Genomic DNA, 12,910 nt, shown 5'->3' with positions numbered 1-12,910 from the left:
GGATTTTATAATGTTTCTTCTGCAGTATATCCCTCTATCTGGAATGGTAATAGCAGGTTAGTCTGTGCATTCACACATGCAGTCTCCAGCATTTATCGGTATCCAAGGCTACTAGTATTGAACCAAGCTCTTATCAAAATAGGTGCTGCCTTTCATATCCCACACCCAATTACACCAGACAGTCTTAATTCTATGGGCCACAGTCTGCAATTCTCTCAAATTGGTATCACTGCAGTGTTATTTCACACGGGGGATCTAAGGAAGTAATGATGTCCGTGTACATTCACTTAATTGAGAATCTTGCAAGATGGTGTCAACAATTGTCAACTAATGCTTACTCATAATGAATTGACTCCATGGTGTGCAAAAATAAAATCAACTCCACAGACATGTGGCAATTCACAGACAAATCCACGATCAACACATTGTTAGGGAAATAAATTAAATTGCGGTGATACTGCAGCTGCATTGTAATGAAGCTACAGAGCAATCACAACGCCACAGAGGGTGATTGAAAGAATGAATTTCACATCATATCTGTCCAGAACATATCGAATAAACAAAAGGAAATGGCTTTAAGACCCTGGATGATCCTGAGGAAAAAAAGGGAATTATAGCAGGTATCTTATTCATTTACACCAGCTGCGTTTTTTTTTTTTTTTTTTTTTTTTCTTAATGACAAATTCTCAATCAAATGTTGGTCTTGCTTGACGGCCTAATCTAGACATCGGGAGACATCATTGTAGCACTACTATAGCCCATCAACACAGCACTCAGAGAGTGGCTGAAAGTCATTACTCAAACTACATTTGAAATGCTGGGAGCATACAAACCTGGCTACCTGATAAAAAATTCTAATGCAGAGAGATATCTAAAGTGCTGACATTGGGTGTCATTCAAATGTATCTCACATGATTGCAAGACAAGCCAACCCTCTCTATTTTTGCATGTGCAGGGGGGGAGATAGGAAAACACTGCAATCGTATAATAGTGGCAGAAATCTGAAGAGTGTGAGGGAACGCTTCAATACTGTAATGGGAAAGCAACACTCGCATGCTGCTGCGACTGCTGGAAAATATCGAACCTGACCACACAGACGTTGACCGGCTCTTATCGTTGGGCATTCACCTCATTATTACAAAAGGAATCAAAATACTCACTTTAATAATATGGAATTAATGGAAATACAAATGACATGCACACAATGAATATGATATTTGCACTTTACAGAGAATAATCTATTGGGTGTGTTCTATCTTTGGGCATATGGTGCCATATAAACCACACAATACATAAAGAAACTGGAGGGTTTTATTCTCCAGTTGTCAGCGTTTTAAGGAGTATGTAGGTCATGATGGCACACTATCAGAATACTGAGAGACTGCAGGCCTTATTAAAGAAACATCAATCTGAAAATTCACCAACATTGCACTGGTTTCTCTACTTCCAAGGGTGAAACTTGGAGAGTCTGCCCTGTAGCGATTGGCTGAGACCAACTTCGGAATGCACACCGCTCTCCACTGGAAGTCAAAGATTGCTGACCTGTATACCATTACACTGACTCTGAGGCGCCAGTTTTACACTCCTCAATGGTCTGATATTCCATATTTTCTTCTTTTTCACCCTGCTGACAATAAACAGACAGAGGAAGTGTTGCTGACTGGCTCTCCACGTGAACCAGCGCCTCCGCCTTGTCCCCATCATCGCTCCTCGTCACCCGCCAGACCTGCAGCTTTCAGCATCACAGAGGTCGCATCAACTGAATTATTGAGGCCGTCAAGCAGCTCTATCGACAAGCATAGCTGACGCCCAACTTCCCACTGGGCTGTCCGGGGGCCACAAAAGACCAGAGCTGAGGCCCTTGGCAGGTTGAAGCTATTCTGGGAAACCTCCTACAGGGCTAATATTCCTTTGTGCAATTACAGCAAAACAGCAAAAGAGATCTGTCTCTAGAATTTCAGCAAGTTACGGCACCACGAAAAGAAAAAATATGTTTTTCACTTATAAAAAAATAGTAGGTCTTGTCTCCACAATATTTGGACAATATATAATGATGACTTATGAGGCAAATGTGCTCATGTGTAGTAAGTAGTGGCAGGGAAGTGTTTGCCAAGTAATCTCCTTTAAATATGTAAGGTTTCCTGACTTTGAAGATAATGTCTGTATTTCAGAAAGGCCGAACCTAGAAGCAGCGCATTTATTCACTCAAAGCAATTTTCACAAGCAGAGAGCACAATGCATTTCTATTTTGTTCTCCCTATGACAGAACTAAGCACATTTCTGTTTGGCGCTCACCGCCAGACTCGGCCTGGAGCACAGGGGAGAGTAGCACTGTCACAGAGTCAGTCCCACTCCTCAATCTTGCCACTTGGTCTTGACCCAGAAAGTCCACCGGAGCATGCTGAGCCATAAATGTTAATCTGTAGGTTACAACAGTGTGAAGCGGTGTTGCTCCCAGAGCTGGACCAGCAGGACAGCATCCTGTGGCTAATCGCAGGCGGCTTTCATCTCAGCCAGCTTTGGCCATAGAGCAGTAGTAAATGTCTGAAACAAAACCGAGAGCTGTCGTGTTTGAATATTTGCTTTTCTTGACTTTAAGCAAACACATACACGGCAGAAGAATGGCTTCCACTTCATCATTAACAATTACCGGCTCAGCTGTTTTGTCCATGAACACCTACACATGTACATTACCCACAGCATATTTGCACGTTTCCTTACAATGAGATGCAGGAATCAGTTTATGTTCTGCACAACGCATTAGGTCATGGAGTCAGTCTATAACAGCCAAGAAGCAAGTACAATATCTGTTCCCATGAGAACACTCCTCTCTGCTTTCAAATCATAATGCAATGGCAGGTATCACATTATACAGAGCAGATATTCGACACGGAAAATACTACATGAATACATCTTTAGGCTAATATAAAACTCTTTGAGGCAACTGTATTTTAATTTAATAAAAGAAAACTGGTGGGAAGAAGAAAAAAATACCAATCTGTTATATAAAACAATTTCAAAACATACCAGCATGGCTTCTGAGACAGCATAAAGCATATACAGTCCTAAAAGTGCCCTCATCCATAACATGTTTTTTTTTTTTCCCCCTCTCTCTCTCTCTCTCTCTCGTGCAGCATACAATGTAGTTAAGGACCAGAGTGGTAATGCATCAAGTCCTGTCACTAAATATCCCTTCTCTAAGCACATTTCAAGAACATGCAATCTCCTCCCCCCAAATCCTAGGGTGACTTTCAGCAATAATTTGGCAGCTTGCAGAAAAAACATTTTTTTTGCCATGAGGCTAAACTCTTCTATGTGGATCACATTGCTGCACCAAACCCAAATAATCCTCTGACCTAAGGTCATTAAAAGCAAATATGCGAGTCTGTCCGCCGGTGGATGTTTTCGCAATTGCCGAAGCCTGGTTTCTTTATGTTTCTAAAAGATCCTAAACACATCGTGGCATGCTTTACTTTCACGCCAACTATTTATCACGATGTCTGGCTATTCTCGTGGGAGGAGAGGAAAAAATGCAGTGAGGGAAAAAACAGGTGAAAAGAAGGTGCAGGAGACAATAGGCAGGCTGTGTGTTAATAGTAACAGATTAGCGGGCAGCAATTATGTAAAGTAAATATGACATGGAGCCGGTCCGTCGAGCTCAGGGAACTGTGGGTAGTTTGTCAGGCTGCATTACCCTTCACGTGTTTGCTCTGATGTGTTGAAACAGGCGACTCGGCCATGCTGTTTGCCATATCAAATGTTATAATTCATAAGGTCATCTTCTGAGCCACCGTCGGCATCCACAAGTAATAAGGTGAGATATTATGGGCACAGGTCTGAGCATCGACTCTCCCTCCATATCTCTCACATCTTGAAGGAGTAATTTTTTACTGAGGGAGAGGAGTCATCTTGATTGCCCCCTTAACAATCTATAAAACTGTTTAGGGCCAGCATTCAAGCCGACATTATCCCTAAAGGAGGCAGTTCTCATCACACAGAATATTAAATTCTCCACAGGAATAATGAAAGGGGAAATTACTTAAGGATAGGAACATGGAGTGGCAGTGTTGTGTACACAGTTCTTCTAATATTTCTGAATTAATTAGATGATTTTAAGCTACACGCGCAGTAAAAAAAATAAAAAAATAAAAAAATCACCTCGAGAATTTCATGCTCTCGGCTGCATCAGAAATTGTAGTCACCTGCTTTGATTAGTGGGATTAAAGGGCAATGAAGTTTGAAGCTGAGGCAACACGCTAAAGCCTCAATATATGGTCACAGCAGAAAGTCTAAATGTCTCAGTGCTTCATTGTGGCACAGACAACTACAGAGGTTTATTTGTTTTTCTCTGTGCTGTGCAAAATGAATCAACAGCCTAATATTCACCAGGGCATCGTCTCATTCCAGGTGTGTTTCAAAGTGTAACACAACACACTTCATTTATCAGGATTCTGAGGCAGTCAACAGAACATTAGTGCCATAGATTGTGACATCTGATTCAGGAGAGTCAATTCAAACTAGCATCAGTGCCTTGAAAAAATAAGATGCAAACTGTGCTCAAAAAAACACATGTTCAATATCAACCAATAAGTGTCACTGTAATGCTTTTACAGGCTGGCACAAGGAAGACAGACTGTTTCTTTAATACTATGGGGTCTTGTGTTTTTTTGTTTTTTTTGTCTTTTATCCTTATGTGGCCCACGACACAGACAAGGGCTGAAGATTGAGATGAGAATATCGATCACTTGAAAACAAATTTTTCACAATACACCTGCCACTTTACACTTAACAATCCTCCAACGCTACGATAATAGAAGTACAAGTTATGATTTCGAGGCGGGGGGTGGGGTGGGGGTGGGTGCGGGTGGAGGAAGGTGGGGGGAGTCGGGGTCTTGCTTTACTATCCTGGTCCCTGTCATAGCATGAGTAGGAAACAGAAAATGGCCTCAACTGCTGCAGCTCCTCAACAGCACTCAAGACAACAGCCATAAATCAGTTTAGCTGGACAGATATACGTGTCCTTCTGGGCTATCATGTGGACTCAGATGCGTGTTTGCAGATTGCGTTTAAGCCTCATCCAAGTCACAGTGACATCAAATCGTTTCTCTCTGGCTCAAGCCAAGCACTGAGACAAGTCACCATGTTGCATAGATGAGACACAATAAAAAGGGGAAATGAACCCAGCTGATGTCGAAAACCATTTGGTTTAATTAACAGCACTTCCTAAAGCTCCTCAAATGGTCCTGATACAAAAAAATTTTAAAAAATAAAATCACAAACTACACATTGTATATCCATCTACTGTTTGTCAGACAACCGTCCCTCTCTCCTAATGCAGGAAATACAACTCTAAAAGTTGTGCAGGTGCCTGTCCTGAGACAAGAGGCTTTGACTCCCTATACTAAACACAACCTTCCCAGAGGCCTCTTTCCAAATTCATTCAGAGGCTCTGATGAAGTTTCTCTCCCTCGTGCACCTGAGGCTGAAACTACAGATTTTGGTACAGTTTAGCAAGAGTGTGTGTAAGATCATTGGCACTTGGATTATTAGTGGATTGAGCAGGCGATCTCTGAGGGTGATTCACACCTCATGTAAGGCTTTCAGGCTTTTATATATATAAATGTGCAGATAAATTCACTTTCTGGAGCACAGCCATCCAATCGTGTCAGCTCTTGGTCAGAGGTCTTGAGAGGGACACTGAGGTGAGAGGTGATGGAGACTGAGAGGAGGATTATGTTGTTACTGACATCACTAATTCGGGGAAAAAAAACTAACCCACAGAAAGCAGCAGCTAAATCTTTTAAATTTTCTTTCCTGTACCTTTTTATTTTTTTCTAGCATGACATTTTAAAAGAGCCAAGAAACTACACAATTTTTGAGAGCACAAAATGATAACAAATGATACTTTCTAAAGCACAGGAAGTGACTTTTACAAACTGCCTCTTTTTGGATGCTGAACTTGAAGGTTGTGATGAATTCCCCAAAATTGGAGCCCTCCAGAAACGCATACATCTTACTCAACACTTGTACTTATTAAGGCGGTGATTCATCTAAGGGTGAATCAAAGTGTGATCTAATTCATTTAATCGAGATACTGATGGGAAAAGGGGGCTGGAAGCCCCGGCTCCACATCTTAGTCAGGGGACTCGGGATATTGCAACAGAGCGTACAGACCAAATTAGACACCATTATTGAACAAGGGCCACCGATTCTGCCATTTATTTAAATTACGCGCGGTTGACATCCACTCAGAGCCAAGCCAAATGATGAAACACCAGCAGCACACTGACCTGCACGAAGCTTCTCAGCTTCTCAGCGAGCCCGGCTGAGGCAGCGGCACATAAACTTCCAGCGGTGCGCTTTAGTCCAAACTTGCAGGCAGCGGTGGGCAGAGTGCGTCGCGGCGTCCTTCTGTAGACAACAGCCTCATGTAGCAAATTCGACACAGTTGTAATTCTTCGCGGACACCGCTTCCTTCAATCCTCCGCACAAAAACCTCTCGAGCCGCTTGTTTCAGACGCTGAAACCGAGCCGTGCCCGGTGCGGAATAGTAAGTGCGACTGCGTTGTGCTGCGTTGTGTTGTCAGGAGCAGAGAGAGAGAGAGAGACAGGCAGAGGGAGAGAGAGAGAGAGAGAGAGAGAGAGAGCTTCAGCTGCCAGCTCCGTGAGAAACGTGTCTGCTCAGAAATCTTCCCAGTTCTCCCCGCGCTGCTCTGCTCAGCTCAGCTCGGATCGGCTCGGCTCGGCTCAGCCAGTACTTCCAAGAATACAGCTGTCCCCTTTCAGGAGCTAACGCAGTTATATGTCTCATGTGACCGGGCAGCAGTGCGGGATGTTTTCTTTCTTTCTTTCTTTTTTTTCTTTTTTTGTTTTTTTGTTTTCTGTTAAAGAAAACTCACTCGGTAAGGATGCAGAGGCTCCCCAGCCGCTCAGCTGCTCTTTTGTCCGATATGCACTTGTCAGCTGATAAACTGCGCATCCCGTCGCTTCCCTCAGCGTCGCCTCTGGTCTGCCTATCAGCACCGCTGTAGCTGTCCTGGTGTAGGCCGTAAATAAAAACGAGGGTCAACTGTGACCTCCAGCCAGGGAACAACATGCAAACATCTGTAAAAAAAAAAATAGTTCCTTTACTAGAAAAAACTCTCCATTTACCTCACAGGCTGGACATTATCTAACTCAGACTGCGTCAGTTTGATAGCTACCCACCTACTAGATCAGATCATGTTTTTTAGTCAATTACAAGCGGGAAAAATATCTCAATAAGTTGAACATGAAACAGAGCAGAGGTGGATTTACTGTGAGCCACTGCATCCTCTCAGTCTACCCGCCTGTGTTCCTCCGCCTGCTCTCCTCTCTTTTGTATTGAGAAGCTGTTCATTAAAGCTTACCTATGGTCGCGCGCGCTGCCATATAATTGACTGCCTCTCCAAATCTCCAATTTCTCACCTTTGCTCTGACAAAAGGAAAGCAAATGGAAAGGCAGACTGATGTAAATAAATGTATTATTTTCTGACGGGAACACGGTTATTCAAGCTGTTAATTAAACTGTTAGATAAACAAGGAGGCCTAGAACGACTTGGTGTTCAAATGAAAGTGTTGCCTCTAGACTGGCAGCTGAATAAAGCTTGATTCATATTGTTTTGCTCCATCCACCATCTGTTGTGGAATTGATCAACTGCAGCAGGGGTATGCAATAAATATGTCCTATTTAACTTCTATCAACCCACACCCTGAAGAAATGTTATTCTAATGCATATCGTTTCAAGATTTTGTCCCCATGTCTTTCACATTAACATACAAACAGAGCTTGAGCAGGCTTTGAGGGGTTTTGTAGGCCTTAAGTTGACAGAATTGATGTTCTTCAGAATTTTTTTTTTTTTTTTTTTTTTTTTTTAAGTGTGAAAACTTCATCTTGATGAGCTCCAGTTACAGAGATAAGTACATTTGCCTCCTGGCCATTTTCCGTCCTGGTCTTAAACTAAAACCACATTTACTTTGAATTAGCTTTGTGATTGAAGAAAACATACGAGACCCTATCTGATAGGCTTCAAATGATAGCATTTAGAGGATAGAGCGTGGAAAGCAGAGTTTCATTAATTACAAAAGCAACAGCCCACTAATCCCACTAGAAAGGCATTTTGAGGCCGAGTCGTTTTGGTTCTGAGGGAGAGAGAAGAAAGAAAGACTAACAATACCAATGGTAGATCACAGACCTTCAAGCTATGGTCTGCAGGCCCCATGGCTCAATAGGGGGCCAACTACTGCAGCTCTGACTGGGCAGTTTTTTTTTTAATCCCCTTCCTGAATTTACCCCACGTCCGACCACATGCAGTGATGAAGTTATCACTGAGGACAGCTTTTCTCCAAGCAAAATCAGCCCTGGCCTTCGATGCTTGATTCTTTTATTATACCCGGAGCACATCAAAAACGTGCCTCCATCAAATGGCATTATCTGCATGAAAGGCAACTGCCCAACAATCTATCTTCAACTCTGCCATTCAATGTTCAGTCAAGGGCATGCAAAAAGAGAGGAAAGAAATAAAGGACATAAAAAAGGAGATGAATTTTTGTAACGGCTGCTGAAGCCAATACTCTTCCTGCTTCCACCCCTCCTTCCTCCCTCTACTTCAAGTCAAACTACTTTTTTCCCTCGTCTGTAATATTCTTGGGGGCTTTTCAGACACTCTACGTGGAAGTTGGTTACTAAGCAACATATTCTAATAGTGAAGGTTCTTTTAGGTTTGGTACACCAGGGGGTTAATGACAGATTAACAGTCCTTCACTTTCTTGAACCAAGGAAAATAGCTCATTCTTTTCCCACAAATATGTTACAACAATTTGTCTTTAGTTTCCATCCTTGATTCAGATTTCCTTTTCTTGTGAGACCTTCAGAAAGGCTTTAGTTTCTCCCAAACACATTCAGCACTTGTCCATGCAGTCAACTGTGCCCTCTATTGGAGGCTAGTCACTTTCAACATTCAAAGATTAAATTCAAAGACTAAAGCGCAGTGTGATCAGTGTGCATACGGTAAACAACTGTGTTTTGCATGATGGAAAGAACATTGAAGGAATTACGAATTTGAAACTGTAACTTAAATGAGATGGAGATGTAAGGATGCATAAAAAAAAATAAAAAAAAACATCAAACAAATGGCCCACAGACAAATCATAGATTGATGAATGAGTTTCACAGGACACAGTTTTATCAGTATGAACACGCAGTGCTTGATTCATGCATCCTGTAGTGCTGCGCCTTGTTGAGACTCACAGATTAAAGTCAGGAATAGTCACTAAAATTAAATTCAGGAACATACTACCCTATTATTTACTGCATTTGCTTCCCGGACTACCTACAGCTTGCAGGGAGCGTGCGTGAATACACAAAACATGAACCAGAAACTTCATCATTGAAGCCCTAGAGCATAGCATACATTAAAGAATAAAAGCCCATATCTCTCCTCTGCTCCTTATGTTTTACACATGTATAGTATCAACAGAGAAAACAGATGGGCCACACCACAGGGACAGAGAGACCAGTGGACATTATGAAAAAAGCCAAAGACAAATTATGCATACACTCCCTTACTCTTCCTATGTATGCAGGAATTTGTCCCCAAGGGGTCAGACCGCGAGCCTGATGTGTTCAAAACTGCGTCTTGTCTTGTCTCATGTCTGTTAAAAAGCAAGAGACACAATAGATGTGCACTCTGTATATGTGCGGTGCATTATATTCACACTGTAAAGGCTATTGCCTTTTCTTAGTCTAGTATTGTGTTCTGTAAACTAAATGGACATGTATAAAGGGATTGGACAGAACTTCTCTTTTCATGTGGAAATGAATCCCATCCAAAGGGACAAAAAACAGCTTTCACCCTTGGTTATACAGTGAGGATTTTAGGGAAGTACCTTTTTGCCTTTACATCTGAAGATAAGATTAAAAGGGGGGGGGAGTAAACATTTAAAGATTGTGGCAGGCGACATCAGCAATTTAAAAACATGATAATATTTGAATGAAAAAAGGAAGTGTTAGCTTTTGCAAATGTGTCTCAGATTTATTGAGAGGACTGAGGTCTTTCACAGTCGCCTACTGTAAAGGAGGACAGAGATGGATGCCTCTCTGCCGAGCTTTCAAATCTCAGAGGACACTTTGAAACGAGATGGGAGGGCCTGGGTTTCCTTCTGAGCCCATTTGCTGAACATTTCTATTGATTGTAGTGGGTCGCTATAGTACCACCAAGTTGAAAGGGGGAAGTCGAAAACCTTAGAAACCAGACAGCTAGAAAACAATTTTCAGGCCAGTGAAAGGTGATTAAAAAAACTCCTACCAGGTACATTCAAATTTTAGCCTTGCAGTATTTAAATAATTTCAAATTACCAAGACCTATGTCCACATCCTCTACACATGGTCTAAAATAACAAACTGTTTTTACACTTGATCACAGTTTTTGAATTGTGGGTGAAAAAAAAATCTGTTCACAATTTATTTTGAATTTGTTGTTAATAAAAGTAAACCGACAGCTCTTTAAACTTCAAACTGACAGAAATGGAGTTTAGATTTTTCAATATGTGGCTAAAAAGGGACAGTAAAATGAAATACTTTCGAAATATCAAACAGGCTCAGTGTCACTCTAAATTTTTCAGATGGACGGACAACCTCAAAGGGAAGGGACCTGTGGCAAATCAAAGCTGGTAGTGGGAGACCTTGTGAACTACATTCAGTTAATTTGAAAAGTTTGAGTGACGATGGCAGCGTCCATAGATAAAACACTCTCTGAGCATGAGGAATATAACAGACAGCAGCAGAGCAGGTAGGGGTTTGTTTTGTTTACTTTTTCAGTCAGTAACCTAATTTTGGTAGTGATTATGGAATTATGGTGGAGCGGACATGGTGATAAGACACTGATTCCTCCTCAGCAAGCAGCATTCAACCTCATAAATATCACATTTTCTTTCTCATTTCTCTGTTTTTATTTGAGCAGACATTTGGCAGATGGTCTTCAGGGCAACACTGGGAGTTATGCTTGTATGAAATCCAATCCAATCTTGGAATAACCTCTCCAAAATATGTGATCATTAATATGAAAATAATCTTTTTGTACCTGCAGTATATGCCTCTAAAAGGTGAGCTTGGGTAAAAACAGTGCAGTTCTTTCTACTAAAATAAATTGCTGAGGAAAGGAAAGCACAGACTTGTTTTGCTTTTCTTACATTATTTTACTTAGAAAGTAAAATTGAGAGTCATGACATCCGTGACTGCAGGTTCACCTCTTACAGGACAGACGTTAATTGCTGCTCTGGTCAACTGCCACAGACACACATCATCGCCTGTGAGTTCGAGATCAACGCAGACCCTTTTTAAGTAGAGTGTGACGCTGAATCTCTGTCTGTTAAGGAAGTTGTTGTTACTCTACTCTTCCATCTATCATCACCACCGCTGTGCTGATGAAGTGTGACTCTCTGTAAGTGGCCCTCATATCTTTGTCTGATGAGGCAGGGTGGTTTCATTGCTTGTTCTGAATAGTTTGCGTGATTCATCTGATATTGCTTACAACTTCAAATGATGATGTGTGTACATAGTGGAGCTAGACTAATAAATCAATATGAGATATTACCTTATTTGAGATGTATTAGTGTTTGCCCACCAGAGAGCACTGACATGTTGATTTTTCAAATGTAAAATGTCCCGCTCAGTATCTTGTGGACAATAAAAAAATTAAAAAAAAAAAAGTCTAAATGATCCGTATCAAGATGGTTTGTTATTATTGTTATTTCTATTTCTATTTCTATTAGAAAAGTTTGGAGCATCATCTATTTGAGATCAGGGTTGTATTAATTGTTAAAAACACTTCTGATGGAGGGGTAGGGATGCCGAAACGTTAGGATGATCAATAAATTGTGATGCTGAGCAAGAGCAGTGTGAGGGATATTCTTCTTTTCAAGACTGAACACACCTGCACCTGAGGCATTTGGAATTCTTGAATATCTGCGAGAAAATTGTAAAAAAAAAAAAAAAAAAAAAAAAAAAAAAAGAAATAAATAAAATTCTGTTCACAGATATATGAAAAAAAAAATCGATATCAGTATCAGCCTAATTAATTTTTTTTCTGAAAAAGTAATATATTGTTAATTTTCTTAAAGTTACCGGTGCCTTGACATCTAGCATGTTCGTTATTTGCGTGATGAACATTGGGCATTGATGATAGATGTTGCACGAGGGACCAGTCTGATGCAAAAGGAGGTCAGTAGACTAAACCCTCACCATGTCCTATCAAGCTGTACTTTTCCAATGACTGGTCACCTGACTCGTCAATCTTAAAGAAAAGATAGATTTGTTCCTAAATAAATAAATAAAAGCATTTTTACGGCAAATCATTAAATCATACACAAAACTTCACTCCACTGCATGCACTTGTTACACAACTGAAATAACTCTGATACTAAAAATATGTTGGAGTGGTCTCCTGTCTTAGCGGACACTGTATGCTGCCTACTCCTGCACTGCAGGTGAGGTCCTTCATGTCCTTGTGTGCACTCTGTGCTTAGTATACTTCCACTCGGTCATTGTTGAATTGTACCCGAGGCTGTGTCAAGCCCATCTTGGCTGAGTTCAAGTCAATTTCAAGACTAAAGACCAATGCCTCCCAGTCCCATTCAATGCTGAAATAGGCAATAAGTTGTGGACATGTCTGTTCGATTGCAACATATTGCATGGAGTCACACTAAATGAGAAATTACATTTACGCCTTTCTATATTCCAGTTACTGGACAGCTTTTGTCAAAAAACTGACAAGTATATTTTCAGGCATTTTAATATCAAATGTTACTATGTTTCCTTAAACATAAAATAATTTGTGGTGACCATTAATACAATAAAATTAACAAATCGCAATGGTGGTTTGTTTAATTTACA

General features: G+C 41.0%; 1 protein-coding gene across 4 annotated transcripts in view; it reads right to left on the bottom strand.

Moving 5' to 3' along the window:
• Nucleotides 1–12,910, bottom strand: part of si:dkey-237h12.3 (teneurin-3) — a 179,167-nt gene that overhangs the window by 130,584 nt on the left and 35,673 nt on the right. For 2 of the 4 annotated variants that reach the window (XM_056382542.1, XM_056382545.1), the window contains exon 4: nucleotides 6,291–7,104. The exons of 1 other annotated variant lie outside the window; for it this stretch is intronic. The gene's annotated coding sequence lies outside the window, so the exon portion shown is untranslated. Of the gene's footprint in view, nucleotides 1–6,290; nucleotides 7,277–12,910 lie in introns of those variants that run through there. One more of the 4 variants, XM_056382543.1, reaches the window with a different exon arrangement.

Source organism: Seriola aureovittata, chromosome 8, assembly GCF_021018895.1.
Source record: "Seriola aureovittata isolate HTS-2021-v1 ecotype China chromosome 8, ASM2101889v1, whole genome shotgun sequence".
Lineage (NCBI taxonomy): Eukaryota > Metazoa > Chordata > Actinopteri > Carangiformes > Carangidae > Seriola > Seriola aureovittata.
Note: the sequence above shows the minus strand (reverse complement) of the source record. Positions and strands in the feature narration are given on the sequence as shown.